The sequence below is a fragment of the Moschus berezovskii genome, chromosome X, assembly GCF_049115385.1.
Source record: "Moschus berezovskii isolate FMDL1 chromosome X, NW_MosBer_1.0, whole genome shotgun sequence".
Taxonomy (NCBI): domain Eukaryota; kingdom Metazoa; phylum Chordata; class Mammalia; order Artiodactyla; family Moschidae; genus Moschus; species Moschus berezovskii.
Genome location: NC_142488.1, coordinates 80,839,472 through 80,852,813, shown reverse-complemented (window position 1 = coordinate 80,852,813; position 13,342 = coordinate 80,839,472). Strand labels below are relative to the sequence as shown.

At 41.7% G+C, this 13,342-nt stretch overlaps 1 pseudogene; it reads right to left on the bottom strand.

Moving 5' to 3' along the window:
- Positions 1-1,248: 1,248 nt before the first annotated feature.
- LOC148773361 (uncharacterized) overlaps positions 1,249-13,342 on the bottom strand; it is a 30,915-nt pseudogene continuing 18,821 nt past the window's right edge.

Sequence of the window (13,342 nt, the reverse complement as noted above, 5' to 3'; positions counted from 1 at the left end):
GGTGGGGATGGATGAGTGGCTTGTCAAAGTTTCCTGGTTAGGGAAGCTTGCTTCAGTGTTCTGGTGGATGGAGGTGGATCTCTTCTCTCTGGAGTGCAATGAAGTGTCCAATAGTGAGTTTTGAGGTGTCTATGGGTTTTGTGTGACTTTTGGCCATCTGTATTTTTGTGCTCAGGGTTATGTTCCTGCTTTGTTGCAGAATTAGCTCGGTATGTCTTGCTCTGAAACTTGGCTCTTGGGTGGAACTTGGTTTCATTGTAGGTATGGAAGCTTTTTGGATGAGCTTTTGTCAATTAATGGTCCCTAGAGTCAGGGGATTTCTGGTGATCTCAAGTTTTGGATGTAGCCCTCCTGCCTCTGGCTTTCAGTCTTATTCTTATAGTATCCTAAAGACTTCTCCACCCATACAGCACTGATGACAAAACATCTAGGTTAATGGTGAAAAGATTCTCCACGCATTAAGTAGAGAAGATACGGGGGAGGGAGAAGATAGAGGTGACCTGGGGAAGGAAAAGGAGAGTCAAAAGGGGAGAGAGCAATCAAGCCAGTAATCACACTCTTAAGTAAAAATGGATACTGAAGATTGGATTCTTAAAGGTACAAAACTGATAACAAATACCAAAAGCCAAGATTAAAAATCTAGCATAGAGGTTAGACACTCAAAAATACAATATTAAAAAAACAAAATCGCAAAATTATATTAAAAAATATTAAATTTGCTCTAAAAATAGGGTCTTTTTTCTCAAGGTAACGGTAGGTTTTAAATTGAAAATTAAAGGATTAATAAAGAATTTAAAAATAAAAAAATGAAAATGAGTTAAAAAATGATCATAGTAAAATATATCTAGTAATTTCTGTGGAGCTGTTGAGGGCACTGTGTGGTCAGTTCAGTGTCAGATATTTCTTTGTTCCACATTATACTTCTTCTCAAGGTCAGGAGGTCCCTTACAATGTAGCCAGTGCTAACAACAGTGTTTTAATCTGTTGCACCTATCACTTCCAAAGCTGTTCCCTCTTTTTTGTTTATTTTGGCTTCCTCTGTTTGCAAGTCTCTTCAGTATCTAATTTCCACCCGACAAAAGGGGGTGAAGGTAGTCATTTATTTAGGTTCACTTGTTCAGTTGTGCTGCGGGGAGGGAGGAACACTGCAAACAAATATCACTGATGTGTGTAGGGAGTGTTCAGAGTGTCTGGGTCACACTGGGTTTGCCCTGCTCACAGTGTGTGTGCTTTCCCGGTCTTCACTGTTTAGGCGCCAGGTTGCTCTGCTGGGGAACTGATTATGGTGGGCCCTGGGTTGCGTGCACGTTCCAGGACTAAGCTGTTCAGGTTCAGGTTCTCGGGTACTACACAAAGGCACAGACTCAGTTGGACCGGCATTTTGTGCCTTTCTCAAGTCTGAACAGCTCAGGCGACCAGGTGCTTGGCGAGTGCACACTCCCCAGGTGCAGTGCATCTTATCACCTCCCTGGTCCCAGTTGCTCAGTCCCTGGGTACACAGCAATATCTCAGGTGTGCAGTGTGTCTCTTCTGGGGAGGTGATCTCTGGCTGCGACCCTCCTGATGGATGTCAACCATCCAGGATCCCAAGAAGACTTGGTTAGCGACTGAGAGCTTGATCACAGTTTGATAGGGGAGGCGGTCTCTGGGGCTAAGTTTGCCCCTTTTCTTCCTGATCTGGCTGGTGCCTGCCTGCCTCCCTGCCTCGGGCATGGGATGGGCCAGGCCACAGCCAGTTAGCTCTCCTCTGGTATTCGCTCAGTCCTTTGTTCTGTGAGCGGTCTGGCAGTGCCTTAGGGCCTTAGGTTACAAATTTTCATGGGAATCTTCTCTCTCTCTTTCCTCTTAATTAATTTGTTTATCTTTCCCCCTCTCTGGTTATCCCATTGTTTCAGTTGCTATCTCACATTAGCTCCCTCAGGTTGCCCTCAGGGCATTCAGGTACGGTTCTTACCCTAAGCAATGCACCTTGTGCCTCCCTGTTCAGCCCCAGCTTGCTGGTGACTGACACGAGCGTCTGGGCTACTTCTCTGCTGGGAGTTGTAGTTAGACCCGTAATCTGTGGGTTTTATTTATTTAGTTTTTCATCCTGGTTATATTGCCCTCTGAGATTCCAAAACTCCCCACAGACCAGTCAGTGAGAGGGTCTCCTGGTGTTTGGAAACTTCTCTTTTAAGACTCCCTCCCAGGGACAGGTCTCCATCCTTAACTCTTTTGTCTCTCTTTTTATCTTTTATATTTTGTTCTACCTCATTTCAAAGACAATGGGCTGCCTTTCTGGGTACTGGTGTCCTCCACCAGTATCAGAAGTTGTTTTGTGGTATTTGCTCAGCATTCAAATGATCTCTCAATGAATTTGGGGGGATAAAGTGGTCTCCCCATCCTATTCTTCCACCATCTTAGGACCGCCCTCACTTCTACTCATTCTTGATCAGCTCCCATTCACATTTCTCTCAGCCAACTAGTATATATTTTTTCAACTATGCAAATCCTCTACCACTCTTGGTATTTATATTCGGTTCAGATCAGTTCAATATTTTCTCAATCAAACGTGTGCTAGTGTGTTAGCACTGAAGATATTGAGATGAGTGTTATGAAGTGAAAGTGAAGTCACTCAGTTGTGTCTGACTCTTTACGACCCCATGGACTGTAGCCTACCAGGCTTCTCAGTCCATGGGATTTTCCAGGCAAGAGTTCTGGAGTGGGTTGCCATTTCCTTCTCCAATGGCTCAGGTTAGCAGTTCTTAGAGACTGTTGATTATAAGGTTGATTAAATGATTTTGTTTATATGGATTATATCTGTTATTACCACAGGAGAAATTAAAACTGAGGAATTTTACAACACCAATTTATTAATTTGTTTTAAATACCAGTAACAAAATCACTGCAGATGCTGATTGCAGCCATGAAATTAAAAGACGCTTGCTCCTTGGAAGGAAAGTTATGACCAACCTTGATAGTATATTAAAAAGCAGAGACATTACTTTGCCAACCAAGGTCCGTCTAGTCAAGGCAATGGTTTTTCCCGTGGTCATGTATGGATGTGAGAGTTGGACTGTGAAGAAGGCTGACCGCCGAAGAATCGATGCTTTTGAACTGTGGTGTTGGAGAAGACTCTTGAGAGTCCCTTATACTGCAAGGAGATCCAACCAGTCCATTCTGGAGGAGATCAATCCTGGATGTTCATTGGAGGGACTGATGCTAAAGCTGAAACTGCAATACTTTGGCCACCTCATGCGACAAGTTGACTCACTGGAAAAGACTCTGATGCTGGGAAAGGTTGGGGGCGGGAGGAGAAGGGGACGACGGAGAATGAGATGGCTGGATGGCATCACCGACTCTGTGGACATGAGTTTGAGTGAACTCCGGGAGTTGGTGATGGACAGGGAGGCCTGGCGTGCTGTGATTCATGGGGTCGCGGAGAGTCGGACACGACTGAGCGACTGAACTGAACTGAACTGAACTGAAGAAACCCATTACATAATCACATTATCAATATATATTTTATGGAAATAACCACATTTTCAAAAACAAAAACAATTTTTAAAAAGTAGTATTATTTTACATTTTTCAAGATTTCTTTAATATTTGGCTTTTTCTTCTGCATTCAATCTGTAGCAATACATTATTTATTGAAGTATATGAAGAAACTTGACCTCACAGAGATGTGTACTTGGAAAAGGGAGGACCTTTAGACTCCCAGAAAGTATCTTGGGTAATTCTTAGGGGTCCTTGGACCATACTTTAATAATATCTGGTTTAGTGGATGAAAAAGTTACATAAAGAAATTCAGTGTACTATGTACATTAAAATTATAGGTATATGTACAAGATGCTGTTTGCACATTCCATTTTTAATTAATAAAATGTATGCAATGAACTGTGTAGATTTTCAGTTTTCAACCCAAAACACTTGCAAGTGTATCCCTACACACACCCGAAATAATTTTCTTTCTCTGATATGAGAAGATAGATATTTTTGGTATCTTTCCTCATTTCTAAAACTAACTTTACAACCTGTACTTTCCTTCTTCATAAATAAATAAATAAATATACATATATATATAATATGCATTTCTTAAATGATTTTGATTGCCCAAAGATTTTGATTATTTTTATGTTTTTAATTTTTAAAAAATTAATTTACTTTAATTGGAGGATATTTACTTTATAATATTGTGGTGGTTTTTGCCATACATCTACATGAATCAATCATGGACACACATGTGTTCTCCCAACCTGAACCCTTCCTCACACCTCCCTCCCTACTCCACGCCTATGGGTTGTCCCAGAGCACCAGCTTTGAGTACCCTGATTCATGCATGGAACTGCACTGGTCTTCTATTTTACATATGGCAATATAAATATTTCAATGCTGTTCTCACAAATCATCCCATCCTTGCCTTCTTCCATTGAGTCCAAAAGTCTGTTCTTTACATCTGTGTCTCCTTTGCTGCCTTGCATGTAGGATTGTATTTTGTATTTTCTATTTAAAGAAGCTTTGTTGAAGTATAATCTGCACACCAAAAAGGTCACTCATTTTAAGTGTGCAAGTGAATTTAGAGTTGTGTAACTATCATTGCATTTCAGTTTTATAGTGTTTCCATCACCATAATGAGATGGAAACCTCTAACCTTCACTGACATCTATTATCTAGTGAGTCTCCAAGCTATGTCTCTATACTTGACGTGTTGAATATGTTCTATTTGCTCCTCCTTCTAGGTTCTCCATTCTTTCCCACTTTATGCCAACAAGTAGACTTACATTCACTCTAGCTTTCAGGTAAGTTGAGCCAACGGGAAAACACATCCAGAGATTGGATAAAAAAAGGATTGTAGAATTAGGGTTCTAGATTTCTTATCAGTGGAGTCCCATCTTGTTTTACCTGCTCCTCCACACTAGATCTGGTTTCTTTCAAGGTGTTTTACCTTACCCAGTTCAGTTCAGTTCAGTCGCTCAGTCATGTCTGACTCTTTGTGACCCCATGAACCACAGCACGCCAGTCCTCCCTGTCCATCACCAACTCCCGGAGTTCACTCAAACTCATGTCCATCGAGTCAGTGATGCCATCCAGCCAACTCATTCTTTGTCGTCCCCATCTCCTCCTGCCCCAATCCCTCCCAGCATCAGAGTCTTTTCCAGTGAGTCAACTCGTCGCATGAGGTGGCCAAATTATTGGAGTTTCAGCTTTAGCATCAGTCCTTCCAATGAACACCCAGGACTGATCTCCTTTAGAATGTACTGGTTGGATCTCCTTGCAGTACAAGAGACTCTCAAGAGTCTTCTCCAGCATCACAGTTCAAAATCATCAATTCTTCGGTGATTAGCTTTCTTCACAGTCCAACTCTCACAATCATACATGACCACTGGAAAAACCATAGCCTTGACTAGACGAACCTTTGTTGGCAAAGTAATGTCTCTGCTTTTTAATATACTATCTAGATTGGTCATAACTTTCCTTCCAAGGAGTAAGCGTCTTTTAATTTCATGGCTACAATCAGCATCCACAGTGATTTTGGAGCCGCCGGCCCCGGCGGCGCAGACGCGATGCGAGAGACGCCGGCCCGGGCGCAATAAACCACGCAAAGAGGTGCGGCCGTGAGGAGCTACCCGACGCCTGAGGCCAGGGCCGGCGGCCGAGAGGAGCTACCCCACGTCCAACAGGCGGTGGCTGCGCGGGCGCGGGAGGGCCGAGAGGAGCTACTCCACGTTCAAGGTCAGGAGGGGCGGCCTCGAGGAGATACCCCTCACCCAAGGTAAGGTACAGCGGCTGCACTTTGCTGGAGCGGCTGTGAAGAGATTTTCCACGACCAAGGTAAGAGAAACCCAAATAAGATGGTAGGTATTGCTAGGGGGCATCAGAGGGCAGACAAACTGAAATCATAATCACAGGAAACTAACCGATCTGATCACATGGACCACAGCCGAATGTGGTCCACTGGAGAAGGGAATGGCAAACCATTTCAGTATACTTGCCTTGAGAACCCCATGAACAGTAACAAAGGGCAAAATGATAGGATACTGAATGAGGAATTCCCCAGGTCGGTAGGTGCCCAGTATGCTACTGGAGCTCAGTGGAGAAATAACTATAGAAGGAATAAAGGGATGGAGCAAAAGCAAAACCAATACCCAGTTGTGGATGTGACCAGTGATAGAAGCAAGGTCCGGTGCTGTAAAGAGCAGTATTGCATAGGAACCTGGAATGTTAGGTCCATGAATCAAGGCAAATTGGAAGTGGTCAAACAGGAGATGGCAAGAGTGAACGTTGACATTCTAGGAATCAGTGAATTAAAATGGACTGGAATGGGTGAATTTAACTCAGACGACCATTATGTCTACTACTGTGGGCAGGAATCCCTTAGAAGAAATGGAGTAGCCATCATGGTCAACAAAAGAGTCCGAAATGCAGTACTTGGATGCAATCTTAAAAATGACAGGATGATTTCTGTTCGTTTCCAAGGCAAACCATTCAATATTACAGTAATCCAGGCCTATGCCCCAACGAGTAATGCTGAAGAAGCTGAAGTTAATCGGTTCTATGAAGACCTACAAGACCTTTTAGAACTAACACCCAAAAAAGATGTCCTTTTCATTATAGGGGACTGGAATGCAAAAGTAGGAAGTCAAGAAACACCTGGAGTAACTGGCAAATTTGGCCTTTGAGCACGGAATGAAGCAGGGCAAAGGCTAATAGAGTTTTATCAAGAGAATGCACTGGTCATAGCAAACACCCTCTTCCAACAACACAAGAGAAGACTCTACACATGGACATCACCAAAAGGTCAACACCGAAATTAGATTGATTTTATTCTTTGCAACCAAAGATGGAGAAGCTGTATACAGTTAGTGAAAACAAGACCAGGAGCTGACTGTGGTTCAGATCATGAACTCCTTATTGCAAAGTTCAGACTTAAATTGAAGAAAGTAGGGAAAACCACTAGACCATTCAGATATGACCTCAATCAAATCCCTTATGATTATACAGTGGAAGTGAGAAATAGATTTAAGGGACTAGATCTGATTGATAGAGTGCCTGATGAACTCTGGACGGAGGTCGTGACATTGTACAGGAGACAGGGACCAAGAGCATCCCCATGGAAAAGAAATGCAAAAGAGCGAAATGGCTGTCTGAGGAGGCCTTACAAATAGCTGTGAAAAGAAGAGAGGCGAAAAGCAAAGGAGAAAAGGAAAGGTATAAGCATCTGAATGCAGAGTTCCAAAGAATAGCAAAGAGAGATAAGAAAGCCTTCCTCAGTGATCAATGCAAAGAAATAGAGGAAAACAACAGAATAGGATTAACAAGAGAGCTCTTCAAGAAAATTAGAGATTCCAAGGGAACATTTCATGCAAAGATGGGCTCGATAAAGGACAGAAATGGTATGGACCTAACAGAAGCAGAAGATATTAAAAAGAGGTGGCAGGAATACACAGAAGAACTGTACAAAAAAGATCTTCACGACAAAGATAGTCAGGATAACGTGATCACTGACCTAGAGCCAGACATCTTGGAATGTGAAGTCAAGTGGGCCTTAGAAAGCATCACTACGAACAAAGCGAGTGGAGGTGATGGAATTCCAGTTGAGCTATTTCAAGTCTTGAAAGATGATGCTGTGAAAGTGCTGCACTCAATATGCCAGCAGATTTGGAAAACTCAGCAATGGCCACAGGACTGGAAGAGGTCAGTCTTCATTCCAATCCCAAAGAAAGGCAATGCCAAAGAATGCTCAAACTACCGCACAATTGCACTCATCTCACACGCTAGTAAAGTCATGCTCAAAATTCTCCAAGCCAGGCTTCAGCAGTATATAAACCATGAACTCCCAGATGTTCAAGCAGGTTTTAGAAAAGGCAGAGGCACCAGAGATCAAATTGCCAACATCCGCTGGATCATGGAGAAAGCAAGAGAGTTTCAGAAAAACATCTATTTCTGCTTTATTGAGTATGCCAAAGCCTTTGACTGTGTCGATCACAATAAACTGTGGAACATTCTGAAAGAGATGGGAATCCCAGACCACCTGAACTGCCTCTTGAGAAACCTGTATGCAGGTCAGGAAGCAACAGTTAGAACTGGACATGGAACAACAGACTGGTTCCAAATAGGAAAAGGTGTACGTCAAGGTTATATATTGTCACCTTGCTTATTTAACTTATATGCAGAGTACATCATGAGGAACGCTGGGCTGGAAGAAGCACAAGCTGGAATCAAGATTGCCGGGAGAAATATCAATAACCTCAGATATGCAGATGACACTACCCTTATGGCAGAAAGTGAAGAGGAACTCAAAAGCCTCTTGATGAAAGTGAAAGAGGAGAGTGAAAAGGATGGCTTGAAGCTCAACATTCAGAAAACGAAGATCAAGGCATCTGGTCCCATCACTTCATGGGAAATAGATGGGGAAACAGTGGAAACAGTGTCAGACTTTATTTTTTTGGGCTCCAAAATCACTGCAGATGCTAATTGCAGCCATGAAATTAAAAGACGCTTGCTCCTTGGAAGGAAAGTTATGACCAACCTTGATAGTATATTAAAAAGCAGAGACATTACTTTGCCAACCAAGGTCCGTCTAGTCAAGGCAATGGTTTTTCCCGTGGTCATGTATGGATGTGAGAGTTGGACTGTGAAGAAGGCTGACCGCCGAAGAATCGATGCTTTTGAACTGTGGTGTTGGAGAAGACTCTTGAGAGTCCCTTATACTGCAAGGAGATCCAACCAGTCCATTCTAGAGGAGATCAATCCTGGATGTTCATTGGAGGGACTGATGCTAAAGCTGAAACTCCAATACTTTGGCCACCTCATGCGACGAGTTGACTCACTGGAAAAGACTCTGATGCTGGGAAAGGTTGGGGGCAGGAGGAGAAAAGGACGACAGAGAATGAGATGGCTGGATGGCATCACCGACTCTGTGGACATGAGTTTGAGTGAACTCCGGGAGTTGGTGATGGACAGGGAGGCCTGGCGTGCTGTGATTCATGGGGTCGCGGAGAGTCGGACACAACTGAGCGACTGAACTGAATTGAACTGAACTGAAAAATAAAGTCTGACACTGTTTCCATTTTTTCCCCATCTATTTCCCATGAAGTGATGGGACCAGATGTCATGATTTTCGTTTTCTGAATTTTGAGCTTCAAGCCAACCTTTTCACTCTCCTCTTTCACTTTCATCAAGAGACTTTTGAGATCGTCTTCACTTTCTGCCATAAAGGTGGTGTCATCTGCATATCTGAGATTATTGATATTTCTCCCGGCAATCTTGATTCCAGCTTGTGCTTCTTCCAGTCCAGCATTCCTCATGATGTACTCTGCATACAAGTTAAATAAGCACCTTACCAGACTCTCTTATTTCAGCTTCTGGCAGTCATTACCTACTTTTGTACCTTCAGACCAAGGAACAGTGACAATTTCTTTGCTGCTACCCTTGGTTCCAGCACAATACCTGGTAATTTCTATTTATCTCCCTCACACCTTTTTAATTATTCTAACATTAATATGACATTGATTTCCTTTTGGGACCCAGAGGATATGCCTGACTCTTCATACCCTCCTCAATCCAAACACAAGACCAATATTCTAACTTATTTGGGGTCATATCAATTTCAGAAAGAGAGAGCAGTGGTGTTGGGCTCTAAATCAGGTTCTTGTGATACATAAAGTTCTTTATCATCGACAGAAAGAAAAACAGCACTACTCTTTGTTCATGCTGACTGGTCTTTGGTATGACTTGATGAAGCTTAAGGAGATTTTCTTTTCACAATTTACTTTATTCAGCATTAGTGCTTCATTTGTAGTTTTATTTTCCCAGTGGGTTTCTCCTTTGTGCATTTTATTTCAGAATATTTTAGAAGTAAGTTTCTCTTATGTAAGCACTCAAAAGAGAAACATGAAAAGTTTCATTTTATCCTAGGTTAAACCTTTCTCTCAGCTGGACACTCATTTGATATTCTGCCTCCTGAAGTGTTAACACATTTTGACAATTGCTTTTGTTCCAATTTGTTGATAGGAAACAGCATTTTAGCATGACTGACAACAAAGAATTGTGGCTTTCATTTCCAAAGTGTAAGCGAATCTTTACAATGTGCTTCACTTACATAAAAATGAGATTGTTGCTCATAAGCAGGGAAGTTTGTCCTTAGGATGTGCTTTGTTTTCAAGTGGACTGTTTCAGTCAAGGAGATAATGGGAGTGAGGGTGGAGGGGCAGGAAATGCCTCTACTGGAACTGTTACCAAAGACTGCTCTGACTGCAGCAGGGAGGCATTTGATTCACTGACTACAAGAGAGAGTTCAATGAATAATGAAGCTTCAAAGAGGATCACTTTTGACAGTAACTATTGAATAATGGTTAATGAATGACATAACTAGAAACTGAGAAATCTCAAGTATATTTAAGAGGCTTAATCTTATATTAGGCTGTGGCATTCAAACAAGGTACAAAATCTAAAAATAATATGTGACTTTTAAACTGATATTTGAATAGAACCAATATAATAATTATGTAATTTGAATAATGCAAAACAAGCAACATTGATTAACGTTGATTGGAAAGCAGTTTTCATTCAAGCCATTAATGTATAGCTATTATACCAAATTTTTCAAAATGTGGTGCTGGAGAAAACTCTTTAGAGTCCTTTGGACTCCAAGGCAATCAAAGCAGTCAAACGGAAAGGAACCTTGGATATTCACTGGAAGAATTGATGCAAATACCATTGCACTCCTGAGTTTGAGGCACATGAAACCTTATGAGTGTATCTTGTTGTTGCTGTTCTGTCACTAAGTCGTGTCTGATTCTCTGTGACCCCACAGACTGCAGCACGCCAGGCTTCGCTCTCCTTCACTATCTCCCAGAGTCTGCTCAAATTCATACCCTTTGAATCTGTTCTACTAACTAAAAATCTCATCTTCTGCCACTTTCTTCTCTTCCTGTCCTCAATCTTTACTAGCATTTGTGTCTTTTCCAATGAATCAGCTTTTCACATCAAGTTGCCAGAATATTTGCAGCTTCAGCATCAATTCTTCCAGTGAATATCCAAGGTTCCTTTCCGTTTGACTGCTTTGATCGCCTTGGAGTCCAAAGGACTCTAAAGAGTCTTCTCCAGCACCACATTTTGAAAGCATCAATTCTTTGGCCCCCGTTTTTTTTTTTTTTTTATGGTCCAATTCTCACATCTACATATAACTATTGGGAAAACCATAACTTTGACCTTTGTCAGCAAAGTGATGTCTCTGCTTTGTAATATGCTGTCTAGATTTGTCATAGATTTCCTTCCAAGGAGCAAGAGTCTTTCAATTTCATGGCTGCAGTCACCATCTGCAGTGATTTTGGAGCCCAGGAAAATAAAATCTGTCACTGCTTACAACTTTTCCCTTTCTATTTGTCATGAAGAATTGGGACTGGATGCCATGACCTTAGTTTTTGTTGTTGTTGTTTGTTCATTTGTTTGATTTTAATGTTGAATTTTAAGTCAGCTTTTTCACTCTCCTCTTTCACACTCTTCCACAGGCTCTTTAGTTCCTCTTCATTTTCTGCCATTAGAATGGTATCATCTGAATATCTGATATTGCTGATATTTCTCCTGGAAATCATGAATCCAGCTTGTGATTCATCCAGCCTGGCATTTCACATGATGTACTCTGCATTAGAGTTAAATAATCAGGGTGACAATATACAGTCTTTTGTACTCCTTTCTCAATTTTGAACAAGTCTATTGTTGTTCCACGTCTGGTTCCAACTTGCTTCTTGACCTGCATACAGATTTCTCAGGAGGCAGGTAAGGTGGTCTGGTATCCCCATCTCTTTAAGAATTTTCAACTTTGTTGTGATCCACACAGTTAAAGGCTTTAGAGTAGTCAATGAAGCAAAAATAGACATTTTTTCTGGTTTTTCCTTGCTTTATGACTCATCAGATGCTGGCAATTTGATCTCTGTATTCTCTGCCTTTTCTAAACCAAACCTAGTTTGTACACCTGTAAGTTCTCGTTTCATGTACTGCTGAAGCCTAGCTTGAAGGATTTACAGCACAACCTTGTTAGCATGTAACATGAGGGCATTTGTATGGTAGCTTAAATATTGTTTGGCACTGCTTTTCTTTGAGATTAGAATGAAAACTGATCTTTTCCAGTCCTGTGGCCACTGTTGAGTTTTCCAAATTTACTGGCATATTGAGTGCAACATTTTCACAGCATCATCTTTTAGGATTTGAAATAGCTTTGCTGGAATTCCATCACCTCCACTAGCTTTGTTCATAGTAATGCTTCCCAAGGCCCTCATGACTTCACACTCCAAGATGTCCAGCTCTAGGTGAGTGACCACACCATCATGGTTATCTAGGTCATTAACCCCCCCCCTTTTTTTTTTTTAATATAGAGTTCTTCTGTGTATTTGTGCCACCTTTTCTTAATCTCTTCTGCTGCTGTTAGGCCCTTTATTGTTTCCATTTCTGTCATTTATTGTGCTCATCGTTGCATGAAATATTCCCTTGATATCACCATTTTTGTTGAAGAGATCTCTAGTCTTTCCCATTCTATTGTTTTCCTCTGTTTCCTCTATTTCTTTGCATTGTTCACTTCAGAAGGCTTTCTTATTTCTCCTTTCTATTCTCTGCTACTCTGCATTCAGTTGGGTTTATCTTTCCCTTTCTCCCTTGCCCGTCACTTCTCTTCTTTCCTCAACTATATGTAAAGCCTTCTTAGACAACCACTTTGCCTTCTTGCATTTGTTTTTCTTTGGGATGGTGTTGGTCACCACCTTCTGTACAATGTTACTAACCTCCATCCGTAGGTCTTCAGGTAGTCTGTCTACTAGATCTAATCCTGTGCCATTACCTCCTCCAGTTGACCACATTTTGTCAGAATCCTCCACTATGACCTGTCCATCTTGGGTGGCCCTGCACAGCATGACTCATAGTTTCCTTGAATTACACAAGTCCCTTCACCATGACAGGGCTTTGATCCATAAAGGGGATGGGTGTATCTGTCTATAAGTGTATGCTCAGTTGCTTCAGTTGTGTGTCCTACACTTTGCAACACTATGACCTACAGTCTGCTAGGCTCTTCTGTCCTTGGGATTATCCATGCAAAAATAGTGGAGTGGGTTGTGATTTTCTCCTCCAGGGGATCTTCCTGACCCAGGGATCAAACCCAAGTCTCAACCATCTCTGGCAATATAGACAGATATGTTACTGCTGAGCCACTTTGGAAGCCCATGAATGTATCTACTACATGCCAATTAGGTGGATGGAGACAGAAATAATTAGTGAAATTGGGACTAGTTTTACTTTATGAGAGTCAAACTTTCTTCTCTTGGCTCAAGTCCCTGTCCAGAATGCTGGGGAAATCTCTATTCTAAAA